The following is a 23370-nucleotide window of genomic DNA, read 5'->3' as shown; positions in this document are numbered from 1 at the left end:
TCTTCTCTGAGAACCACAATGCCCTAATACCAATTATTAGAAATATTAGATAGGAAAGGTTACTGAGAGGGGAGGGGTGAATCAAGAACCAATAAAACTTTAACTTATTTCACCAATTAATCCTTCATTAATATTCTAATCTAATTGCATGCATGAAAGAATGAAAGTAAATAAACATTCATAGCAATTTGACACAAGATATGGTGACCCAAAAATATTCCAAATAGAAAGTAAAACTAGGGTGGGGATGATACCCACAAGCTTTAGTATTATAGTATAAAGTTTTCTTATTAAGGCTTACAATTGATCACTTCTAATGATCTACCTTGTTAGGAGCAAAAAGGGCTGCTAGGTCCACCTTGTGACAGGATTTACAAAACATAAAATGGAGTATGCACTCAATAAAGATATTTGTCAAAGATTTTTAAGTCTACCCTATTAAATGATTTAACTGATACACCTGTTAGGATGAACCGGTGGCTAATCTTTGATCTACAACTTTGATTTGTCAGTTGAGACTCCTTTGAAATGTAAAGACCACCTTGCTATGATACATAAATATTTTTGGTCCCTTATACTACTTGTATCCTTCTCAATTCACACTTATGCTCTTTATATTTGCTTCGTACATACTTATTTTGATATGATAAAATGCATTACATATACCTCAATCCAAATCACAATTCAATAAAGTTGGCTACAACATAGGTTTCCATCAAGATCAAAAAGTTGGTCCAACTACTGACACTTAGGTTTAGAAGAAAAACTTGGTATGTTCTAGTACTCAGCATCATCATGCACTTGGTAGATGTAGAAGCTCATTTTATACTAATCACTTGTAAGTAGCTTTAATTTGATTAACACTTGTGTGACTCAATGAACATTGCAAAACTCAGTATATAAACTAAATCACTTGGTTAACACTCCATGGCTCAATCAACACTAACACTATGAGCTTAGTATAAAATGAATCACTTAGTTCACACTCCTTGGCTAGATCAACATTATATTCTCATCACTAATACTGAAAGCTCAATAGATATTGGAGAGCATGGTTGATACTATACAACTCAATTAATACTATGAAGCTTGGTTAGCACTATCACTAAACAGCTCAGTAGATACTATTTATCATGAACCGTATAAAGATTCTGGAACTCATAAGCAGTTGTAGAACTTGATAACAACTATATTACTTGATAGAAACTATATTACTTGGTAGTAAATATATTACTCAGTAGTAACTAGAGCACTTGGTTAACACTACAAACTAAAAGATAAGCTTGGTAGTAGCTTAACCAATTGACTAAGTGTGAGTTATTAATAAACAAACTTTGACCTTAATGTCAATAGGTTCCACCAAAGAATATACAACCCAAATAGAAACAAAAATTAAAACAAAACCAAGTGAATATGATGTCCTAAGGAAACACATCAAAGCCTCAAAGTAAAAGGTTCAAGATGTTAAGATACTTTTTTCACCTTCAAGACATAATCATCAACCAAAGCAATGAGAACAACAATAACAACTAGTTGGTCAAACATCCAATCCTTCTATTACACAACATAATCAAAACCTACTGACATACATGTAATGTACCAATAAAAAAATGACAACAACAAGCAATTTATGAACAATAACTACAAATCCAAAATGAATAGCTACCAAGACAGATAACATGACAACAATAATTAGAAAAGTAACAAGAATACCAACAACAACAATATGTGCCATAATAGTTTCAAAAATTGCCTCCACAACAAAAATATCATACATTTTGAGAGACCCAACAATAAGTGGAGGTACCCCAACAAAATGTAAACAAATGACACAATCACAACAACAACAACCTTTTCCTATCCATGGTGCTAACATGCCACTGCCACCTAGTGATGCATCCCCATATGCTTTAGATTTAGATGCATTAGAACATAGCCAACATGAATCTCATCAAAGTAAAAGGTCAACCCAAAATCAAAAAGGGAAAAAAAAAACTATTGATCCTACACCTAATGTTGAGATGGCCCAAAAACTCAAACAATTGACTAAGCAAGTTGAGGTATTGGAATTTCAACGTAAGAAAGTTGTATACATTAAACGAGATTTATATCCTAATACCTTCAATAAAATTCTATACATGCCTCCATTTTTAAAATACTTTGAGATACTAAGATTTGAGAAATACTAAGGAAAAGGAAATCCACTTGACCAAATTAGAGAATTTTATACTTCTTGTATTGAAATAGGTCAAGAAAAAATGTATCTTATGAGATTATTTCCTTGAAGCCTTGGTGGACCAGCACTCAAATGGTACTCTAAACTATTTGGAAACATCAAATGTTGGAATGAATTGGAAGCAAAGTTTATATCCCATTTTTCTTTTAATATAACAAATGAAGTGACATTATTTGATCTATGTCAAAAAAGAAAAAGACAAGAGATCCATTTATGACATTCTTACTACATTGGAGAAACCTTGCTTTTCAAATTCCAATGAATATCCTAGAAGAACAACAAGTGAAATTATGCATAGAGAACCTAGTTCTTGAACTAATGTATGAACTTAACATTAAGATTTCTAGCACCATTGCCAAGTTAATATAAAAGGAGTTAGCATTGAAGATTCCCTTATTCATAAAGGGATCCTAAAGATCAATTAGGCTAATAACAACACAAGCACATATACTAAAAATTCAAAGCTTTTTTATAAGAACAAGAATGTCACAAATGATGGTATTTTTGATGCCCAAATGATTAGCACTATATAATCTAGGTTCACTATCAAGGGTCCTGGTACGAAAAACACACAAACCACATCTTAGATGACACCCCAAACACAAACCTCTAATACCTCAGCTCAGAATCAATTCAGACAACCTGCTAGATATAAATACTAAAATTTACACCATTAGGGTTACGACTTGATGTTTTCTTACAACAATTGATCTAATTTTTCTTTTTTTTATAGTTACCAGTAGTCAAAGATGAACTAGAGGTAAAACCTTATTTGTAGGATGATAAGAAATTATGTGATTGTTATCAAACAAAATGATATAATATAACATCTTATTTGCAACTTAAACACGTAGTTCAAGACTTGATAGAACATGGATTAGTTGAGGTAGACCCATCTTTATTGTAATCCAAAATTGATCACACCATTTTCAAGAATCCTTTGGTGGACCATTATAAAGGGAAATCCTCTAGTTCAAATTCAAATGCAAAATCCAATGTGAATTATACCCACAATGAATATGACTATACCATCAACTACTTTGAGGAAAATGATTCACATCTCTACATTTACCATCAAGAACCAAGATCCTGATTGTGTTGTTACCACCCTTCATACCAAACTTACCTTACCAAGAGATCCTTCTAGAGCTTCAACTCCTCCTAGATCTACAACTTCTTCTAGGCCTATAGTTACTTCTAATTATAGACTTTTTGATCATCTTGGCAAGACCCTACATAGAAATCTATTCTTTATTTATTACGCTAAATCCCTCAACACCATAAGATCCTTGACCAAGTATTGAAAGAGTCTACAATTCCCAATAACATTGATGTCACCCATTTTCAAGCCATGATAGGGTACTTTTCTACATAATAGCATGTCACCTTTTCCCCTCAAGATATTCCCCAAGATAAACCTAACCACAATTGTCCCTTCCATCTTGAAGTCTTTGTGCATAATGCTAAGGTCAAATGAGTCTTGATAGATGGTGGAGAGGGACTTAATATTTGTACCTTGAAAGTTATCAAAGGTTTTGGTTACTTTGAAGATGACATTGATGCTTTCCATAGGATCATAATAAAGGGATATGATGATGGTGAAGATTTCTCTAAGGGGGTACTAATATTACCTATCAAAGTTGGTCCTGTTACTGAGAATATATTTTTCCAAGTCCTAGATATTGAAATGAATTGTAATATGATATTGGGATGCCCTTGGATCCATGCCATGAAAACAATTCTATCCACATATCACCAATGCCTCAAATTTTCCTATAATGACATGAAAATTACTATCCATGGTGATCCAAATCCATTCCAATTTTGTGCTAATTTAAGAGATACTACTACACACCAAGTCCCAACAAAAAATGAAGCACAACCCATAGATTCCTCTAAATATGTGACCCTAATATAATCCTTACTAGGACCAAGGAAAAGCTGAAGATTGAAGATAAAGGTTGTGGAGAATACTCTATGTCTCAAGCATTTCACATTAAGAAGTTACCACTTTCTCCCAAATCTTATGGTAAACCATAACTACTACAAGTACAATAGCCCAAGATTAGTACACAAAATTCTACTTCTATGAATTTCACTAGTGGGGGTCACCTACATGAAGAACATGTCTATGAGAGAATACATATATGGGTATATCTAGGATCATGGACAACCAAACTATGCTCTTAAGTGGCAATAAAAAGTCAAAAAATCAAGGTTATGTCAACTTGAAATGCAATTTTTTACTTGTTATAAACTTTATATCAAAAATTTGAGAAAAAAATAATCTCTAGGAAATTGAATTTAGTTTCTAAACTACTAGGCCTTATCTTAAAAAAATAAAAATTGATTGGTCAAAATTTTGAATTTTAATGCAATAGTACAAAAAAATTTGGACAAAAATAAGAAGTAGACTTATGTTTGACCACCTTAATAAAAATCAAATGATAATTATTTTAAATAATATTCTAGATAGAAGAAGTAGGCTCATGCCTAGATGTGACACATATTTTTGTGTATTTTTATTCTAAATAATTAATTTTCTACTTTAGTATTTTTGGAATAAAAAACTCTTGTGTCTGGAAACCTCAACTAAATTAAAACTCTGAAAAAATTGATATATATTTTGTTTGTTTCCCTTATAGTAGAAGAAGCATAGAATATGATGCATCTTTTGGATTTCAAAAATGTTTTTGATAAGGTAAACAGGTTTTAAGGGGTCCTGAAACCCATAAGTTTAACAACAAGAAAGGCTGAAAATAAGCGAAAAAATGCCCAGCCAAAACATAATCCTTACGGCTGAAAATAAGCCCAAAGGCCCATCCCGAAACAACTGCCCACTAAAAAGGCCAGAGAACCAACCAGAAAAATAGAGACCAGACAAAAAGCCAAAGCCAGGAGAAACAAAAACCAAAGGACAGAGACCCAACCTAGCAGACTACTTCTCCATCTCAAGCATGGTCTGGGTAGCTTCGGCACACTCTTGTTGCTCTTCTGCCTTATGATCCTGGGCGTTCGTCAAATCCTGCTCCATAGTGTTGTCCTTGGCTTTATCCACATCTAGCCTATCTTTGTCTCTGTTTTGTTTATCATCTTCCTCCATTTGGTTCCTGTCTTTGAGATTTTCCAAGAGAGAGAGGATGTTGTCGTTGATCGAAGCGAGGAGGGAGATCATTTGACTTTCCAGGTTGTGATTGTAGTTCTCAATATTTTTTACTCTCCTCTCCATCAGAGTCTCCCAGCTGTTCCGGTCGCCTTGGCTTTCAGCACCTGTCTTGCTCTTGATTTTTTCCATTTGGGAAACCCTATCTCTGACATCCTCAAGCTCATGGAAAAGCCATTTAATTGATCTAAAATTGTCGATCATGCTATTTCAGGCATTGTTCAACAGATTCATGCCCGTTTCTCTTGCATTATCAGAAATAGCCACCATAGCCGGGTCAATTAGCTCATTGAGTCTAGGCTTCTCGAGGTCGTCCACCAAGAGTTGGGGGTTCATCACCTCTCTGTAGATTCCCATAGTGGCCGTTCTCACATTGAAGTTCTTCCAAGCCTTCCTTCTGTTATTAACTTGCACTTCCCCCTCAATCTATCCAGAGTTGTCATTTTCCTCCAAAGGAGGCTGAGGATGTATAGGGGAGAGGGGAATGGGCAGAGAATCCTTTCCCTGACTACTGGAGCGCTCCATGCTCTCTCCCTCCCTCTTCTGTCTTTTTCTCAGTTTCTCCTCATCCAGCTCCTCCTTCAAAGCCTTGTCAAAATCATCAGTATCCATTTCCTCCTCCACCTCAGCAGAGCCAGTTTTAGCTGGGGTATGACCTCTAGGGCTCTTTCTGCTGGGTAATTTGATAGAGGGGTAATCCTTCTTATGGCTTTTAGTCTTCTTACCTGAATGCTCAAAAACCTCATCAAAGCTGATGCTCTCGACATCGTCAAAATCTGAGGAAAAATTGGAGCTGCTCTTGTCAACATCCGCCCCCTGGATAGGGTTTTTGCTAATGGTTTGAGCATGGAAATGCTCATGAATCAGAAGCAGAAGACCCTCATGCAGTGCCGAGTTGACGGTAGCTTTCTTTTTAAAACTAGAAATGGCCTTGTTCATCGAGTTAAAAAGATAATACGAGAAGGAGATATTATTACCATGGCAAAAATGATTTAGAATCACAAAATGGTGAGTTCTAACCCTATCAAACTTGGGGTCTAGGGTTATATATTCAATGACAGCGTAGAGAACATACCTCCAGAGCTTCTTTATAGTATCCGTTACAAAAAACGTATCTTTCTTGCCCAGCTTGTTCAGCTCTTCAGTGTTTTTCACAAAATCCTTGATTGCATTAAAAGACATCTTCTTGTCTCTGAAGAATTTATGCCCCTCCATCGGAATCCCCATGACTTCAGCAACCACATCCTCAGTAATTTGAAAGTAGACCCCGTTCACCTTAACCTTACCATTATTCCATGAATTCACCATGCTGTTAGTGATCTTAGGATCCGAGCCATGAAGTTTCTTGAAGAAATTAGTAACCCCACCCTTTTCCAGCTCTCTCCAAACTTTGGCCTTGTTCTTCCACTTCTGAACTTCCCCCACCGGCTCCTTTCTGCTCCTCTCACCCGTCATGTTTACCTGATCAACTTCCACAATTCTCATGAACTCTGATCTGTGCAAGTTATTTGCATTCGAAAAAATGGTGATGTTCCTTTTATGATACCCGTGAATATACCCCTTTCTAAAAATAATGGTATCGTCCTTTCGAACGTGTCAAAATGTCAGAGGAAACCCCTTTTTCTAGTGCAAATCACGATGCCAATAATGGCACTTACCATTTATTAAGCAATCTTTATTATCCATAATTGCATTGGATTTGAGCCGTCCTTCCCAAGATATTATCTTGGTCGATGAGCAACTTTGCCTCCACCGAAAGATCTTTTCTGGCATGCCAGGTTAGATTATTGGTGGTGTTAACCCCTTTATTAGCAAACCAATCAGCGGCTGGGTTTTCCTCTCTGTAAACATGAGTGACGTGGACCTTATCGAACTTTGTGAGAGTGGCGCAAGTCTCAGCAATTATGTTTGCAATCGTCCACGAGGGAGGGGAAATACCATTAATGGTATTAATAATGTTTTTGGAGTCCCCCTCAAGCCAGAGTTTAGTAATCTCGGCTTCAAAAGCCAACTTGACCACCTTACTCGCAGCTCTTGCTTCAGCCAGATGAATAGTCTGGATTCCCAACGGGGAAGCAAAGGCAGCTATTCCCTCCCCATAGCTATTTCTTATGATTCCATCGCAACCTGAAGGGCCTGGGTTACCCTTAGAAGCCCCATCAAAGTTGGCTTTTGACCAACCATCTGGGGGGAGAAGCCAGCTAGCATCCTGCCTTTTGAGGTTCCTGTCTTTTTCTTTAGCTATCTTTCTGTCCCCTTCTTCTTCTTCTTCCTCCTTCAGCACTTGGAGATTTTCCTTTATATTCTTCGAGACCTTCCTGCCAAGGATTATAGCTGGCTCCTCTCTGTCTCTAAATATTCTATTATTCCTTTCCTTCCAAATTCCCCAGCAAAAATGGGGTAAAATCCAGTCCGAGTGATCCTGCCGACCAGCAATCTTACAAAGACCTTTCCACTGATGGAAAAAATCCATGAGATTATCCGGTTTGCACCAGAGGGTTTCATTATCATGTGTGATGACATTCCACACCTCCCTAGCATAGTCACATAAGATGAAAATGTGATTTCCGATCTCAGCCTGATTCTTACACAAGGGACATCTACTGGGCATAACATGTCCTCGCTTCATGAGATTGTCATGAGTAAGGATTTTTTTCTAAAGAGCCAGCCAATAAAAAATGTTGATCTTTGGAGTGAGGCCCGGAATCCAAGCCTCCGCCCAAGGGGCCTTCTCTTTTAAGCTCCAAAGGGAATTATAGCCTGAGGCAATAGAGTATCTTCCATTGGGATTATCCCTCCAGACCAGCTCATCCCCCAAATTGGTAGGAATCATGGAATTGAGCATAAGCATTATAGGAGTCAAGTCCTCAGAGATGAGGGATAGGTCACTCCATTCCTGGCCATTCCAATAATCACAAACTTTGGACCCAATTTGATTAGTACAAGCTTGCATCCATCTCTCAAAAATAGGGTTATTGATAAGTGGATCTTGGGAAAGCCATCTATCCGACCAGAACTGGATGTCCTTCCCATTTCCCAATTTCCATGATATCCTGGCCTTAGCCAGGTCCTTGGCTTTCATGATCCCATTCCAAATGTTTGATCCTTTTGGGATATATTCATTAAAAAGGGTGAAAAGAAGAGTGGGTCTTCTAAGGTACTTGTTTACCAGGGTGTCCCTCCATTCACCGGTGCTACTGAAGATCCGCCATATTTGTTTAGCTAGGAGAGCCTTATTGAGGTGAGTGATCTTTCTAATGCCCAGACCTCCGTACCTCATAGGGAGGCAAACCTTCTCCCAAGAAACAAGAGGATATCTTTTCTTCCCTTCATTACCATTCCAAAGGAAGTCTCTCTGGATTTTCTCCATTCTTTCAGCTATTTTCCCCGAAATTCCAAAGAGGCTCAGGGCGTAGATTGGCAGATTTTGAAGAGAAGATTTGACTAAGAGGCATTTCCCCGCTTGACTAAGAGAGACCCCTTTCCAACCAGCCATCTTCCTGTTGAATCTGTCCAAAATACCATTCCAAAAAGACTTCGGGGGTGAGGATCCCAAAGGAAGACCAAGATAGATAGAGGGGAAAGAGCCTACCCCACTACCCAAAATCCTGGCAATTTTTCTTTGTCTAAACTTAGAGGTGTTGATGAAAAAGAGCGAGCTTTTATTCCAATTAATCAGCTGACCCGTCCCACTGGAGTAAGTATCAAGAATCTTCTTCAGGGCTCTGGCCTCTTTGACAGAAGCTTCCCCCCCCCCGATAGTATCGTCAACAAATTGCTGATGAGTGAAGGGAACGCAATTAGAGGAGGGAAGGATCCCTTTGATACAAGCCTCACGCTTTCTACAGTCTATAATCCTTCCTAAGCATTCAGCTAAAATGATGAACAAAATGGGCGAAAGGGGGTCTCCTTGTCTAAGGCCTCTGGAAGGTTTGAAAAAATTAGAAGGGACTCCATTAACCAAAACAGCCAAGGAGGAGGTGGACACCAATTGAGAGATAATTTTGCAAACTTTACTGTCAAAGCCAAAAGTCGAGAGGACCTTCCCAAGGAGAGACCAGTCCACCCTATCATAAGCTTTAGAAAGATCCAGTTTGAGAAACATACCTTCCCGTTTGGATGCCTCAAGAGAGTGGATGACTTCGTGCACCATCTGGACAGAATCCAAAATTTTTCTCCTTGGAACAAAACCTGATTGATGCTATGAGATTATCATGGGCAATATCTTGAGCATTCTTAAAGTGAGAACTTTAGAGATGATCTTGTAGAGAGAGTTGCACAGACTGATAGGTCTAAAGTTGTCCAACGAGTCTGCCCCAGGGGATTTAGGAATGAGAACCACAAAAGTCGAGTTTAGCTCCTTGAGAATAGATTTGGCTCCAAAGAATTCCTGGACAGCTTGAACAACCTCTCCCATAATCACCGGCCAGAACCTTTGGAAGAAAAAAGGGGGAAAACCGTCCGGGCCTGGAGCCTTGTCAGCAGGCAGAGAAAAGAGAGCCTCTCTATCCGAAGCATTAGGAATAGCACAAAGCTGTTTATTATGGATAGGTTGAATGAGCTGAGGGATACAGTGTAACAAATCCTCCTGGTCCAAATTGGAAAGCATTGGGTCCTCAGAGAGAAGGCTAGAGAAAAAGGAAACAGCTTCTTCCGAGATGGTAGATTCTTCAGTTAACAGCTCTTGCTCCTTTCTGATACCATAGATCCTGTTACTAGCACGGTGCTTGAGGGTGGTTAGGTGAAAAAACTTAGTGTTCCGATCTCCTTCCTTTAGCCAGGTGATCCTCGATCTTTGCCTCCAAAATTTTTCTTCCTTATTAATAATGTTATGAATTTCAGACAGGGTCTTGAGCTCCGAAACCCTGTTGGTCTCATTGTAACCTTCCTTCTGAATGCAATCTTGGATAATAGTTAGATTATCAAATAACTCTTTCTTTTCATGGAAGATGTGACCAAAATCAGACTTGTTCCAAATTTTAATCATCCTCTTCACATTGCTAAGTTTTCTGGTGACTCTGAACATGGCTGAGCCCTCCACCTCTATCCCCCACCATTTCTTGATATTATCCAGGAGATCAGGGTGAGAGGTCCACATTTTCTCAAACCTGAAAGGATGGTATCTCCTGTGTACCAGAGGGGAAACTAAAAGAGAAATGGAAGAGTGATCCGAACCAATTCTGGGAAGCAGAGATAGTTTGCAGCTGAAGGATTGAAGCCAGTTTGAAGATATAAGAGCTCTATCCAGCCTAACCTGAATGCAATCATGGCCTTTTCTCTTGTTTGACCAGATAAAGGATCCGCCCTTAAGCTCTACGTCCATAAGGGCCAGATTATTTATGAAGTTAGAAAGATCCTGTTTACTTTCCCAATCCGGGGGCATACCTCCCTTTTTCTCTTTATCTTCTAGCGGTGTGTTAAAGTCTCCCATGATTATACCTTTCTTAATGTCACAATCTTGCACCATATTACCAACTTTGATCCAGAAGTTTTTTCTATCTCTCTTATTATTGGGGGCGTAAATATTCACTAAAAACCAAGAATCATTGGTGTGCAAATGTTGAACTCTGCAGAAAAGAATGTTATCTTCATCATACTCAGCTACTATATTGAAATACTTATCATTGAAAAGTAACAGCAATCCTCCAGACGCTCCTTCAGAGTTAGAGGCTATGCCCTTCATGCTATTGTTGAACTTAATATTTTCCATCCTTTCCTTCTTCATTTTAGTTTCCTGGATTAGAAACACATCAGGCCTTTGGTCCCTTATCATATTTCTAATAACTTCTTGCTTGTGGATTCCATTGAGTCCATGAATATTCCAAGATAAGATCTTCATGATTTAACTACTGAACATGCTTCCTGGATGGTGCACTGCGTACCATCCTTAATGTTTCTTCTGGCTTCCTCTTTCCTGATTTCATTCTTGTTTTTCCTTCCCACTAGGTTAGATTTGTGGCTGAGATCAGCCTTGGCCATGCTTCTAGTAGAAGGGGGAGATACCGGAGAAGGGTCCCTGCTATTCTTCTTCTTTCTACTCCTGACTTCCGTCCAGGGATTCTCTTCTCCCTCTAGTCCTTTGTCCAGCCAAGCATCAATTCTCGCCAAATCTTCCATTGTCGATGCAGACAACCTCTCTATGATTCTGTTTACTGTTGAAGGGGGGGGACAACACACCGGGTTAGGGTCCTAGGACATGGGTTCCCCCTCCTTTAGTTCTTCCATGGAGTTCGGGACAAAGGATAGTTTCAAGTCATCCTCCTGAGAATCCAGAGGGGGAAGAGTCAAATTTTCACCTGTCTCCTCAGGTTTCTTCTCAGATTCCTTCGCATTGGGGAGAGGTGTTGAATCGTCTTTCACTCCTTTCTCTTCTCCCCCTCCTATGTTTCCAGTCTCCCAAGGAGGCCCTGATTCCTCTTGGGGCGCATTAGGAGTAGTATTTGTTTTTCCTTCTGCCTCTCCATTTGCCTTGACTTGTGATGCTTTTTTCCTCCATTCTTTTTTGGGATCTAGAGAATCTTTTATCCCCCCTTGTGGACGAGCCTTTCCCACCGTACTCTTCCCTTTGAAAAGTGGGCATGATCTAGCCTTGTGGCCAGCCTTCTTACAATGGAAACAAGCAAACGAAACACTTTCATAGTCAATCTTTTGAGATCTGTTACCCAGACGAGATTGTAGTTCTAAAACTTGAGGCATGTCCTGGCCTTCAATGACTCCTACACAGATTCTTGCGTAGTTCAATCTTTTCTTAGCTGCTGTGACAGGGTCAATGGAGAGGAGCTCTCCAAAGGTCCTGGCTATGCCATCAAAGACATCCTCATGCCAATATTCCAAAGGAAGTTTCGGAAGTCTTAACCAAACTGGAACCTGAGATTGGAAATCATTGTTCAAATCCAAGTTGGATGTCCATTTTTGCAATATTAGGTTGGATCTGCCCAAAGACTAGTTCCCAGCACATAGTATACAAGAAAAATCTTCCAAGAAAGAGAACTCGAAAGACATGAAGCCTTTGGCCATAGCAGTCACATCTACATGCCCTTTAAGGTCCCATTTTCTCCTGATGGATTTCAAAAATGTTGTAACATTTGCAAGTTATAATTATTTTTTAAGTAGTGTGTCAATCAACTCTTTATACATAACTCCATTAGAAAATAAGTGATAATTACTTACTAAACTCATAATTTGACAAACCTTACATTTATGGAAAGCTAAGAACATTATTAAGAAACCCTTTTTCATTTCATTAAATTTTGGTGAAAATAAGTTTCAAGTAAAAAACACACAAGAATAGGCCAAAAGCACATTTTCAGAACATTTTTAAAGTTAACCATATTGGGTTGGTATCAAAATATATAGTAGGCCTTATAAAGGTCTTAAATATTTTTTTTTAGTATGAGGATGGGTGGAAAAAAAGTTGGAATAGATTTTGAAATGCTTTGAGGCATTTCAAAACTACATATTTTTTAGATCGCCACTTTTTTGGCATGCCATGATCCTGTACATACCTCTATCTATATTGAGAAGGCTAAAGAAGGACAAGAACCCACTTTGATATCTCCTAACAAGTATGGTCCTAGGTTTACTATTAGGAAGAAAAAAGGATACGATGGATGTAGTGATCTTGGATCTCAAAAGCAAGGAATAATTGAATCTATCACTACAAAAGGACAACCTCTTAGTTTAGGGCTTGGATTTGGGCCATTGCAAATAGGTCCTCCTAATATTAAGACACCCTTGTGTGGGGCTATGAATGTTTTAAATGATGAAAAGGCATATGAGGATACCCAATTACAAGCTTGATAGTCCTTATGCACTTGACCATATCTTTGTTGACCCTAATAGCCTACCTTTGGAGAATAAACATGTTACTACTACTCCACCTGTCACTTAAACCATCTCTGTACCTTGGATCAAAATATTTTGGGATCCAAGTTCTCTAGCTTCTAAAAATGACCCCAATGATACTACTGAATCTGATGCCCATACACACACACACACACACACACACACACACACACACACACACATATATATATATACCTTTGACCAGATTCCATTTAACATTGATGATGACATCCCCCCAAGTTATCCTAAACTATTGGATTGGGACCATCGTGGACCATCAATCTTCGATTGATTTGACAATGATGATGCTCTTGTAAAAGCCTTTTAAATTTATGAAGGCATTACAATTGGTGACCATAAAGAAGAAATTTCTCCTAAATTTAACACATTGGCATATTTTGGGGAGTTAACACCATCTTCTTGTCACAAAAATGAGAATAAAATAAAAAGTGAAATCAAAAGGTTTCCTAGTTGAAACTTAAAGGCACCATTAGACTATAGAAAAGTAAAAATAAAGGACATATATAATGGTGAAAACCTCTATGAGGCACTCGAGGATGGAACATTGGACATTCCCATACTCAAGAACAAGTCCATTGTGCTAATGATAGAAGAAAGAAAGGACAAGATCATATATTCTACAACTTTATTGACCAAAGAAGAATATGATAAATCGGTTACAATATCTTTTCATCAGCTTAAAAGGATACAAAATGAACAAGATGATGCCATGAATATAAGTGTTCCATTTTTCAACATACTACAAAGTATTTAATTTTATGAGTTCTTACTCAAATAACTTTACTCCATACACTTGAGCTCTCTTAACCAACCGTCATGTGAGAAGTTGCTAGTCTCAATCCTCCCAGTTCTTCCTTGTATCCATCTATTTATTCCCAAATTCTACTACCAGACTTGTCCAACACCCAAAATCAAACCTCTATCCAACAAGCCTTTGAGTATGTCATCATCAATGACATCCTATACAAAGTATCCTATGACACAACTATTCCTAGATACCTTGATTTATGAGAGGTAGACACTATCTTGCATGTGGTACATGATGGTATATCTCAAGGCTATTTCATGTTAGACCCATGTTAGTTTTTTGAAAATGTTATATTTTTGGAAAGCTAGTTTTTTGACCTTTTTAGAAATGTGGTCTTTTTCCTTAGATTCTAGCCCATGCTCTTTCTATCATGTTTTTGGCATTTTTTCTCTATGGTGGATATCTTGAGTGTTTTAGGTTCGAGGATCATCTTCTTGGCATGGTTTCTTTTATTTTGGGTTGTACTTTCTTTTGTATCAGCTTTTTTCTCTTTTTAATCATTGTAGACATCATTTATAAGTAATTTTATGTATATGCACTGAGATAAACTGTCACTCTTGCATTTTGGGTTCATGAACATTGTTTTTGAGATAGTTGTACTTGCACTATTTTTGTAAAGCACCATGGGGGGATAGTTGTTTGACATTTTAGGCCCTCTCCCTTTATCAAGTGAGTGTCCCTTCCACAACATTAGCCCTATGCAGCATCAATGTGATTGTGTCTTTATAGGTGTTTGTAACTCTCCCTCTCTTGTCATTCTTGGTTTTGTCTATAGAGGATTTTGGCCCACCTTCTTAGTTGCATGTCATCTCACCCTATCTTCATTAAGGGGGGGTTATGTTGTTGTTCTAATACATCCTTGGTTTGATGGTTTGATAGTGTGAGCTATGTATGTAGTGGTTGATCCTATATATGAGGTGATTGTAGTGGCCGACTACCTATGCATTTCGGTGAGATAGATCATCTACCATATAGATACGCTCCTACATGGCATTGCCATGTGGCAGCCTTTTTTTTGCCATGACAGCCTCTAGGCCATCAAATTTTTTTTAGTATTTTTCTGATGTTAGCATGACATCAACAATACAACAACATGCCTCTTGCACCTTTCCAGGGTCATTTTTAGACCTATTTACAATTTTTTGGCCATAACTTGAGCATACAAAGGTGTTTTTCTGATCTGAAAGAAGCATCGAAAAGCTAGTTCTAAGATAAAGACATTGGTTAGGTATTTTCAAGTTTTAATGTAATTTTATTGCTTATTTTTTAGTTGAAGTCTGAAATTGTATTTTTGACTCCAGCATGCATTTCTTTTATGTCCCATGTTAGTTTTCTGAAAGCATTATATTTTTGGAAAGCTAGTTTTCTCACCTTTTCAAAAATGTGGTCTTTTTCCTTAGATTCTAGCCGATGCTCTTTCTATCATGTTTTTGAAATTTTTTCTCTATGGTGGATATCTTGGGTGTTTTAGGTCCAATGATCATTTTTCTAGCATGGTTTCTTTTTTTTTGGATTGTACTTTCTTTTGTATCAGCTATTTTCTCTTTCTAATCATTGTAGACATCATTTGTAAGCACTTTTATGTATATGCACTAAGATAAAGTGTCACTCTTGCATTTTGGGTTCATGAATGTTGTTTATTGAGATAGTTGTAATTGCACTATTTTTATAAAACACCATGGGGGGATAGATGTTGCCATTTTTTGGTCTTCTTCCTTTGTCAAGTGAGTGTCCTTTCCATGACATTAGCCCCATGCAACATTGGTGTGACCATGTCTTTATAGGTGTTTGTACCTCTTTCCCTCTCTCGTCATTCTTGGTCCTATCTATAGAAGAATTTTGGCCCACCTTCTTAGTTGCCTATCATCTCACCTTGTCTACATTAAGGGGGGGTTATGTTGTTGTTCTAATGCATCTATGGTTCGATGGTTTGATAGTGTGAGCTATGTATTTAGTGGTTGATCCTATATATGAGGCGATTGCAATGGTTGGCTATCTATGCATTTTAGTGAGATGGATCATCTACAATATAGACACGCTCAGTTCATGCCTTCTTCTTCGATGGAGGTTTTTTAGATCAGTAGTTTCTTTCTAATGGAAGATTTTGCGGCTTCTTCAAGCTTTAGTGATGCTCTTCATGATCACTCTTTGTTCCTATTTTAGGGGGCATTCCTCTAGTTGGAGGCTTCTTCAGTTCTTCACTAGGTTCTTACCTCTTTTTGGGGAAGGGTTTTTCCCACGTGGTTTTCTCTCTTTCCCTGGTTTTAGGGGTTTCATCTCTTTGCTTTGTACATGGGTACCTAACATGGCCTTGTTGTCGGGACCCATTTTGCATTTTCATCTTAGTTTTTGTGAGCTTAAGGCATTCCCCTAAGTTGCACTTAAGGGAGGGGTGTTAGAGTAATTAATTAATTAATTATTATTTATTCTATTACTTAAGCTTACTTAGGTTAATGCATTTATTTAATATTTAGTATTTAATGGATGTAGTGATGAGTTGTTGACAACATAGGAGTTTGTTCCCTTCTAGCATGTTCCACATTTTTGTGGAAGTGTGCTTGGTTGTCAACCTTATCTTCTACCACTTTCTAGCTTATTCTACAAGCTTCCATGAGGCCTTTATATTTGGGCTCTCTCATTGCATTTTCTCAACTCATAATAGCATTCTCATTGTAAATACATTTTTTTTTTTTTGCAATATATTCTCTCTCATGTCCATTTAGGGTTTTCCCAAGCTCCACCTCTTCCTTCTTGGTTTCTCTTCGATAGGTCTTGAAAAAATCTTGTAAAAACATAAAAAGTCCTGAAAAAATCAATTAAAAACATAAAAAGTCTTGAAAAAAGCTGCACCATAAAAAAATCAAACACTTGCACATGCAAACTCAAACTTAAACATTGCACTTCAATGAAATCATGCTTTGACAAGTCCACACATAACTGCTTGAACCAACCTTCAACAATCAATTGTTGAAGAAGGAGATTGTTGTAAATAGATTGATACAAGTATTATATATGTTTTTCAATCATTGTTTTGTCATTAGTGTCAAACCTACAATTTTTTTGGTAAGACAATTGCTTATATGATTTAAGTACTATCACTTATTTGATTAATAAAGAGGATTTGATCAAAAGATGTAACAATAGCACCTAGATGAAAGGTTGAGTTATGTTATAAAAAGGACTACAAGAATCAACTAAGATAGTGACAACATAGTGCATTGATAATCAACTTAAGGTTGCAAAAGGTTACTTACACTAAGCAAGTTCAGAAGAACAAGTTAGAAAAAGTTTGTCTACCAAGCTTGATCGAGTGGACAGTATGTGCTGAGAAAAGTTAGTGCAAGCTAAGAAAAAAATTATTTGGAGCTATGTAAAAGTCTATTTTAGTGTATGTCAAGAAAAATAGTGAATGTCAAGTAAAGTTTAGTTGATGTCAAGCACCAACAAACCTTAGCTTGTGTTGAGTGATTTTACAGAGGATGTTGAGCAACATAGTATGTACTTAGCATTAGAAGAAAGTTAATGCTGAGTGTTAGCATTATTTGAAAGATCATGAATTTGATGGATCTGAGCTGACAAATTTGTTTTTTTTGCATTGTGTGAACCAAGTGAAAGATAAGATTGATAAGCTAGTGGCATAGAATTCATGGTAAACCATTTTGAGGTGAATTCAAAGAGGATTGAAGGAGAAGTTTCTAGAAGTGATGAAATGAGAGGTAGATTCATTGAATCCTACCTAATTTGTCTTAACCCTAAATTGGACGATAGAGAATGAATAGAAAAATATCTTAATTTTCTATTTAAAAGAATGGCTAGTTAGAAGCAAAGGTTGTCATGTGCAAGAACCTAAGGAAGACAAGGAGTCAAGGGTATTGCTTCATTCAGTGACCTAAGTGAAAGTCTGCATTGGCATGTTAAGCAAGAAGGCTTAAGGGTATGTATACTTGAAGGGTGAACAAGCTATTAGAGTTGAAATGTGGGAAAGCCAAGTAGAATTAAGGACTAAAATAGAGATCTGTATTCTACAAATAGAGTTGTAAGGTGTTATCATATCAAGCCTTACTATTACTCTCTAATAATTGTATCAGTCTAGGGTAAATAATTTGGATTAAGGTTGACCTAACAGTCATTTATAAATCCTTTAACCAAGTGACATTCCAAGGGAATGATCTAAACTCCTCTAACAAGGCTCACTCCTAATAGGGTGATTGAAATCCTTTAACAAGGTCACATTTAATAGTGCATGTTGTACCATTTAATAGGGTTGGCCTTTTATAGGGCATCACTTTAGAAGAGTGAAAAAGAGTAGCATGTCACTAGTGGTTTTTCCCAAATTAAGTTTCCACATAAATCATTGTGTCAAGTATGTTGTTGAATCTATTGTGTTTCATGTTTACATTTTTGCAAATTGATTTGATAGTAACCTACAAGTTTTAAGTGATTGCATAATCTTATGGATGCATGCATGATGATAAATGTTTTATGGGTTCAGTAAGCTATGAAAAGTTTTATTTATACATTTGGACCTTGGATAATTGATTCACCCCCCCTCTTATTTATTCTAAAGAATTCCAATAATTGTTATTAGAGCCATCTTCTTAAGATGATTAGTTTGAAGGTACTAGAAGCACAAAGATCAAGATGTCAAAAAGTGATGTACCCAAGCTTAACAGAGATAAATTTTATGAATGGAAAAGTTTGATGAAGCAACACCTTGGAGGACTTGGAGATCATGCACAATATACCATTACTACTAAGCATGTTGATCCTACTAGAGCCATAACTACTAAGGATCTAAAAAAGAAGAAAAAACACAACCAGGCAATGTTAGAGATTGCCTCTGCCCTAAACTATGTCGAATTTGATGATATTAAAAGTCTTGGTAGTGAAAAGGAAATTTGGGATATTTTACACACCATATATGGAGGAGACACGAATGTTCTAATAGCCAAAGCTGAAATTCTTAGAGGTAAGTTTGATGATATGAGAATGCAGGAAGGTGAAAATATTACTTAAGGATAAAATATGGTGTTAATGCAATAAGAGGAGCTACTATCACAATAGATGATGATATTGTATTAATAATTTTTAAAAGAAAATTATTGCTTATATATTCTATTAGAGTTTCTACAATACAAGAACTAACATGTATACCAGGGAGAAAACTATCACTTGAAGGTCTGGTAGTTAGGCTCACTACTTTTGAGCTATTTAACTTTGATAATTAAAAACTAAAAATATCAAATTTTCTTTCAAAGCTAAGATGAAATTGAAGGAACTTGATGAGAAGAAGAATAAAAAGACAAAGTATGTGTCCAATGATAGTGATATAGATGAGGAGGATGTAGATCAACTTAAAGCACTATTGGAAATTAGATTTCACAGAGGTAAAGGAAAGTTTAAACGTAAATTACCTATCATTTGTTTCAATTGAAATGAGGTTGGTCATATTGTTGGTAGATGTCTAGAGAAGAAGAACTATAGAGGTGGTGACAAATACAAAATTAGAAGAGATGAGGATAGTAAGAATTACAAAGACAAAGGCAATAAGTCTTGCTATATTGTTGAAGAGGAAACAAAAGATGAATTTGATGAACATGATGATGAAGTGGTGTATGTTGCAATGAAAGATGAATTTGATGAAGATGAGACAACTACACTTTTGTATTTGTCTAAACAAGAATGACAGATGGATCATTGATAGTGGGTGTTCACATTACATGACTGGAGATAAAAGTAAGTTCATTACCTTGAATTGTTATGATGTAAATAGTGTAAGATTTGGTAATGATGCACCATGTTTGATAAAAGGAAAAGGTTCTATGAAACTCATAGAAAAGATTTTATGTGATAATGCTTACTATGTTTAAGGAATTAACTATAATCTATTGAGTGTGTCACAATTGAATAATTTAGGATGTAAGGTTCAATTTAAGAACAAGATTGCTAAGATAAATGATACTGATGGAAAATTGATTGGAAAGGGTGATCAAACTAGGAGTAATCTATTCTATCTTGATATAGAGGATGCTACTTGTCTAATTGTAAAATTTGATGATGTGTGGATATGGGAAAAAAGGTTATGCATGTTAGTTTTGATAACATGGTTAGTATTAGTAACATGAGAAAAGTTAAGGTTTTCCTAAGTTGAAGAAGCCTAATAATATAATGTGCAAAAAAATTGAGTTAAGAAAAATGACAAAGTCAAGTTTTAAGAGTAAAACTCATACCTCTAAATAAATACTAGAGATTTTTTATACTAACTTGTGTGGACCAATTGAAGTGAAAAGCTACAAAGGAGATAAATACATTATGCTTCCTGTAGATGATTATTCTATAATGATGACAGTTATGTTTCTAAAATAGAAATCTGATGCTTTCCAAATGTTTAAGTGGTACTTAGCAAGAGTTAAGAAAGAAATAGGTAAAAGTTTGAAATGTTTGAGATCTGGTAGAGGAGGAGAATTTACATCAAATGAGTTTTAGATGTTCTATAATGATAGAGGAATCAAAAGACAAACATTTTCTCCTAGAACCCCTCCACAAAATGGAATTGCTAAAAGGAGGAATAGGTATATAATGGACTATGCTAGGATAGTCATTATGGAGAAAAATGTTGTTTTGAAATATTGGAGAGAAGTTATAAGTACAACTATTTGTACCTTGAACCATGTACAAGTCAAGAAAGTACTCATTCAACACCTTTTGAACTATGGTATGGATACTCACCTAATGTAAAATATTTTAAGGTATTTGGAAGAAAATGTTTTATTCTCAAAGACTTCAAGAATGGTAAACTAGATGCAAAAATTGAATAAGGTATATTCCTAAGTTATTCCACAAGAAGTAAAGCTTATAAGTGTTTGAATACTAACACTAACAATGTTGTGGAAAGTGAAAATGTAAAATTTGATGAATATACAAAAGTGTATGAGGCTAAACCTATGTAAGAACCAATAGAATACAAATCATTTGTATACTTTTACGAAGGTATGACTATTGAAGAATATGTTGCAAATCAAGCCACAAACTAATAGAAAGTTTCAGTGATTGCCAAGTCACATACAATGAATGTCAAGTTGCATTAAAGAACTGAGCTATATTGAGATACCAAGTTACATAAGAAAATTGTGGCATATTCTGATTCTGAACTTATTATACATGAGAGAGATGTTGAACTACCTAACAGAGATGTACATAATGGCTCTGAAGTAGATAGACCAAATGAAGAAACCAAGGTTGAACCAAGATTATCCAAATATGTCAAGAGTCATCATCCTACTATAGAAATCATTGGAGATAAAGATGATAGACCAATGACAAGAAAAAAATTGAGAAATGATACATGCTTACTAAGCATGAAAGAACACAAAATAGTAAAAGATGCCTTAGAAGATGTGGATTGGAATAAAGCTATGGAAGAAGAGATTAAACAAATTGAGAAAAAAAAAACATGGACTCTAGTTCCTAGACTAGAAGACAAAAATGTGATTGGTACTATGTGGGTATATAGAAATAAGTTGGATAAAAATGGTGAAGTCATAAGGAAAAAGACAAGATTATTTTGCAAAGGATATGCACAAGAACAAGGAATTGACTATGGAGAAACATTTACTCCTATTGCTAGATTGGAAGGAGTAAGAACTCTGGTTGCTTATTCTGCATACAAAGGTTTCAAAGTTTATCAAATGGATGTTAAATCTACATTTATGAATGGAATATTAGAGGAAGAAGTTTACATATAACAACCAGAAGGATTTGTTGATGTTAATAATAAGAACACGGTATGTAGATTATACAAAGCTTTATATGGTTTGAAACAAGCACCAAAAGCATTGTATGAGAGACTTTATAATTATCTTATGAAGATTGGATTTGAAAGGATCGATGATAACAAAAATATGTACATGAAGATAGAGAAAGGCAAAGGTATTTTGTTATCTCAAATTTTTGTTGATGATATCATATTTGGAGGTCAAGATGCTTTATGTAAGGATTTTGCAAATGAAATGAAGCAAGAATTTGAGATGTCTATGTTGAAGAGATCAAATTCTTTGTGGGTTTGTAAGTACATCAGATGAAATATGGTATATACATCACTCAGTCAAAGTATGTTAAGGAGATATTGAAAACTTTTGGATTGGAGGATTCCAAACTAGTAAGTACACCTATGGTGATAGGACATAAGTTGTCAAAGAATGATGATTCAACTTAGGGGAATTGAACATTATACAAGTCTATGATTGACAAATTACAATATGTAGTACATAAAAAACCTAATATTGCATTATCTGTAGGGATAGTTGCAAGGTTCTTTGCTAATCCTAGGGAGAGTCATTTGATGGTTGTAAAGAGAATAATGAGATATCTGAAAGGAACAGAGGAATATGGTCTATACTATAAGAAAAATGAAAATTTTGAATTAAGAGCCTATACTGATGTTGATCAGGTTGGAAACATTGATGATAGAAAAAGCACTAGTGGAGGAGCATTTTTCTTAGACAAGAGGCTAGTTACATGGACTAGAAAGAAACAAAATTATACCTCACAATCTACTATCAAAGTTGAAGATGTTGCTAATGTTGTAAGTCATACAAACATTGTATGGATCAAACAACTACTCAAAATTATGAAGGAAGAGATCACTAAACTAGTGAATATACTTTATTGTGATAATACAAGTGTTATAAATATATCAAAGAATCCTATGATGCACACAAAGACTAAGCACATTGCAATCAAGTATCATTACTCGAGAGAATTAGTTCAAGATAAAGAGGTGAAGATGGAATATGTTAACACAAGAGAGAAAATTGTGACATCTTCACAAAAACATTACCTAAGGATGCTCATGAGTATCTAAGTGGTAAACAAGGGGTGATACCCCTATGAAAGGCTATCTAAGTAACAAAAGGAGTGCATTGCATCAAAAAAGTTGATTTCCATATGTTAAAAATTGATGCAATGGATCATACTTTAGGAGTTGCCTAAAGTAATCAAAGAGTTGGAACTAAAAATCAATCACAAGCAAGGTGACAGAAGGAGAAACTAAAGAAGTTCATATTTGCATATTAAAATGACAAGTCTTTGGCATTGTTTTCAAAGAGGGAGATATTAAATTGATCCTGAAGGGATAGATTAAAGGGAGAAATATTTTGATTAACCTAATCCTGAAGGGAGAAATCCAAGAGATAGAGATATTACAGAAAGAGGGAGAAAAGAAATTTTGACTAATGAATAGTGTATCTACTAATTACATCTACCTAGTAAGAGGAATATATTGTAGAGGGAGATATA

This window comes from Cupressus sempervirens, chromosome 9 (assembly GCF_028749045.1).
Source record: "Cupressus sempervirens isolate cs-2001-9-10 chromosome 9, ASM2874904v1, whole genome shotgun sequence".
Taxonomy (NCBI): domain Eukaryota; kingdom Viridiplantae; phylum Streptophyta; class Pinopsida; order Cupressales; family Cupressaceae; genus Cupressus; species Cupressus sempervirens.
This window is presented reverse-complemented; position numbering follows the sequence as displayed.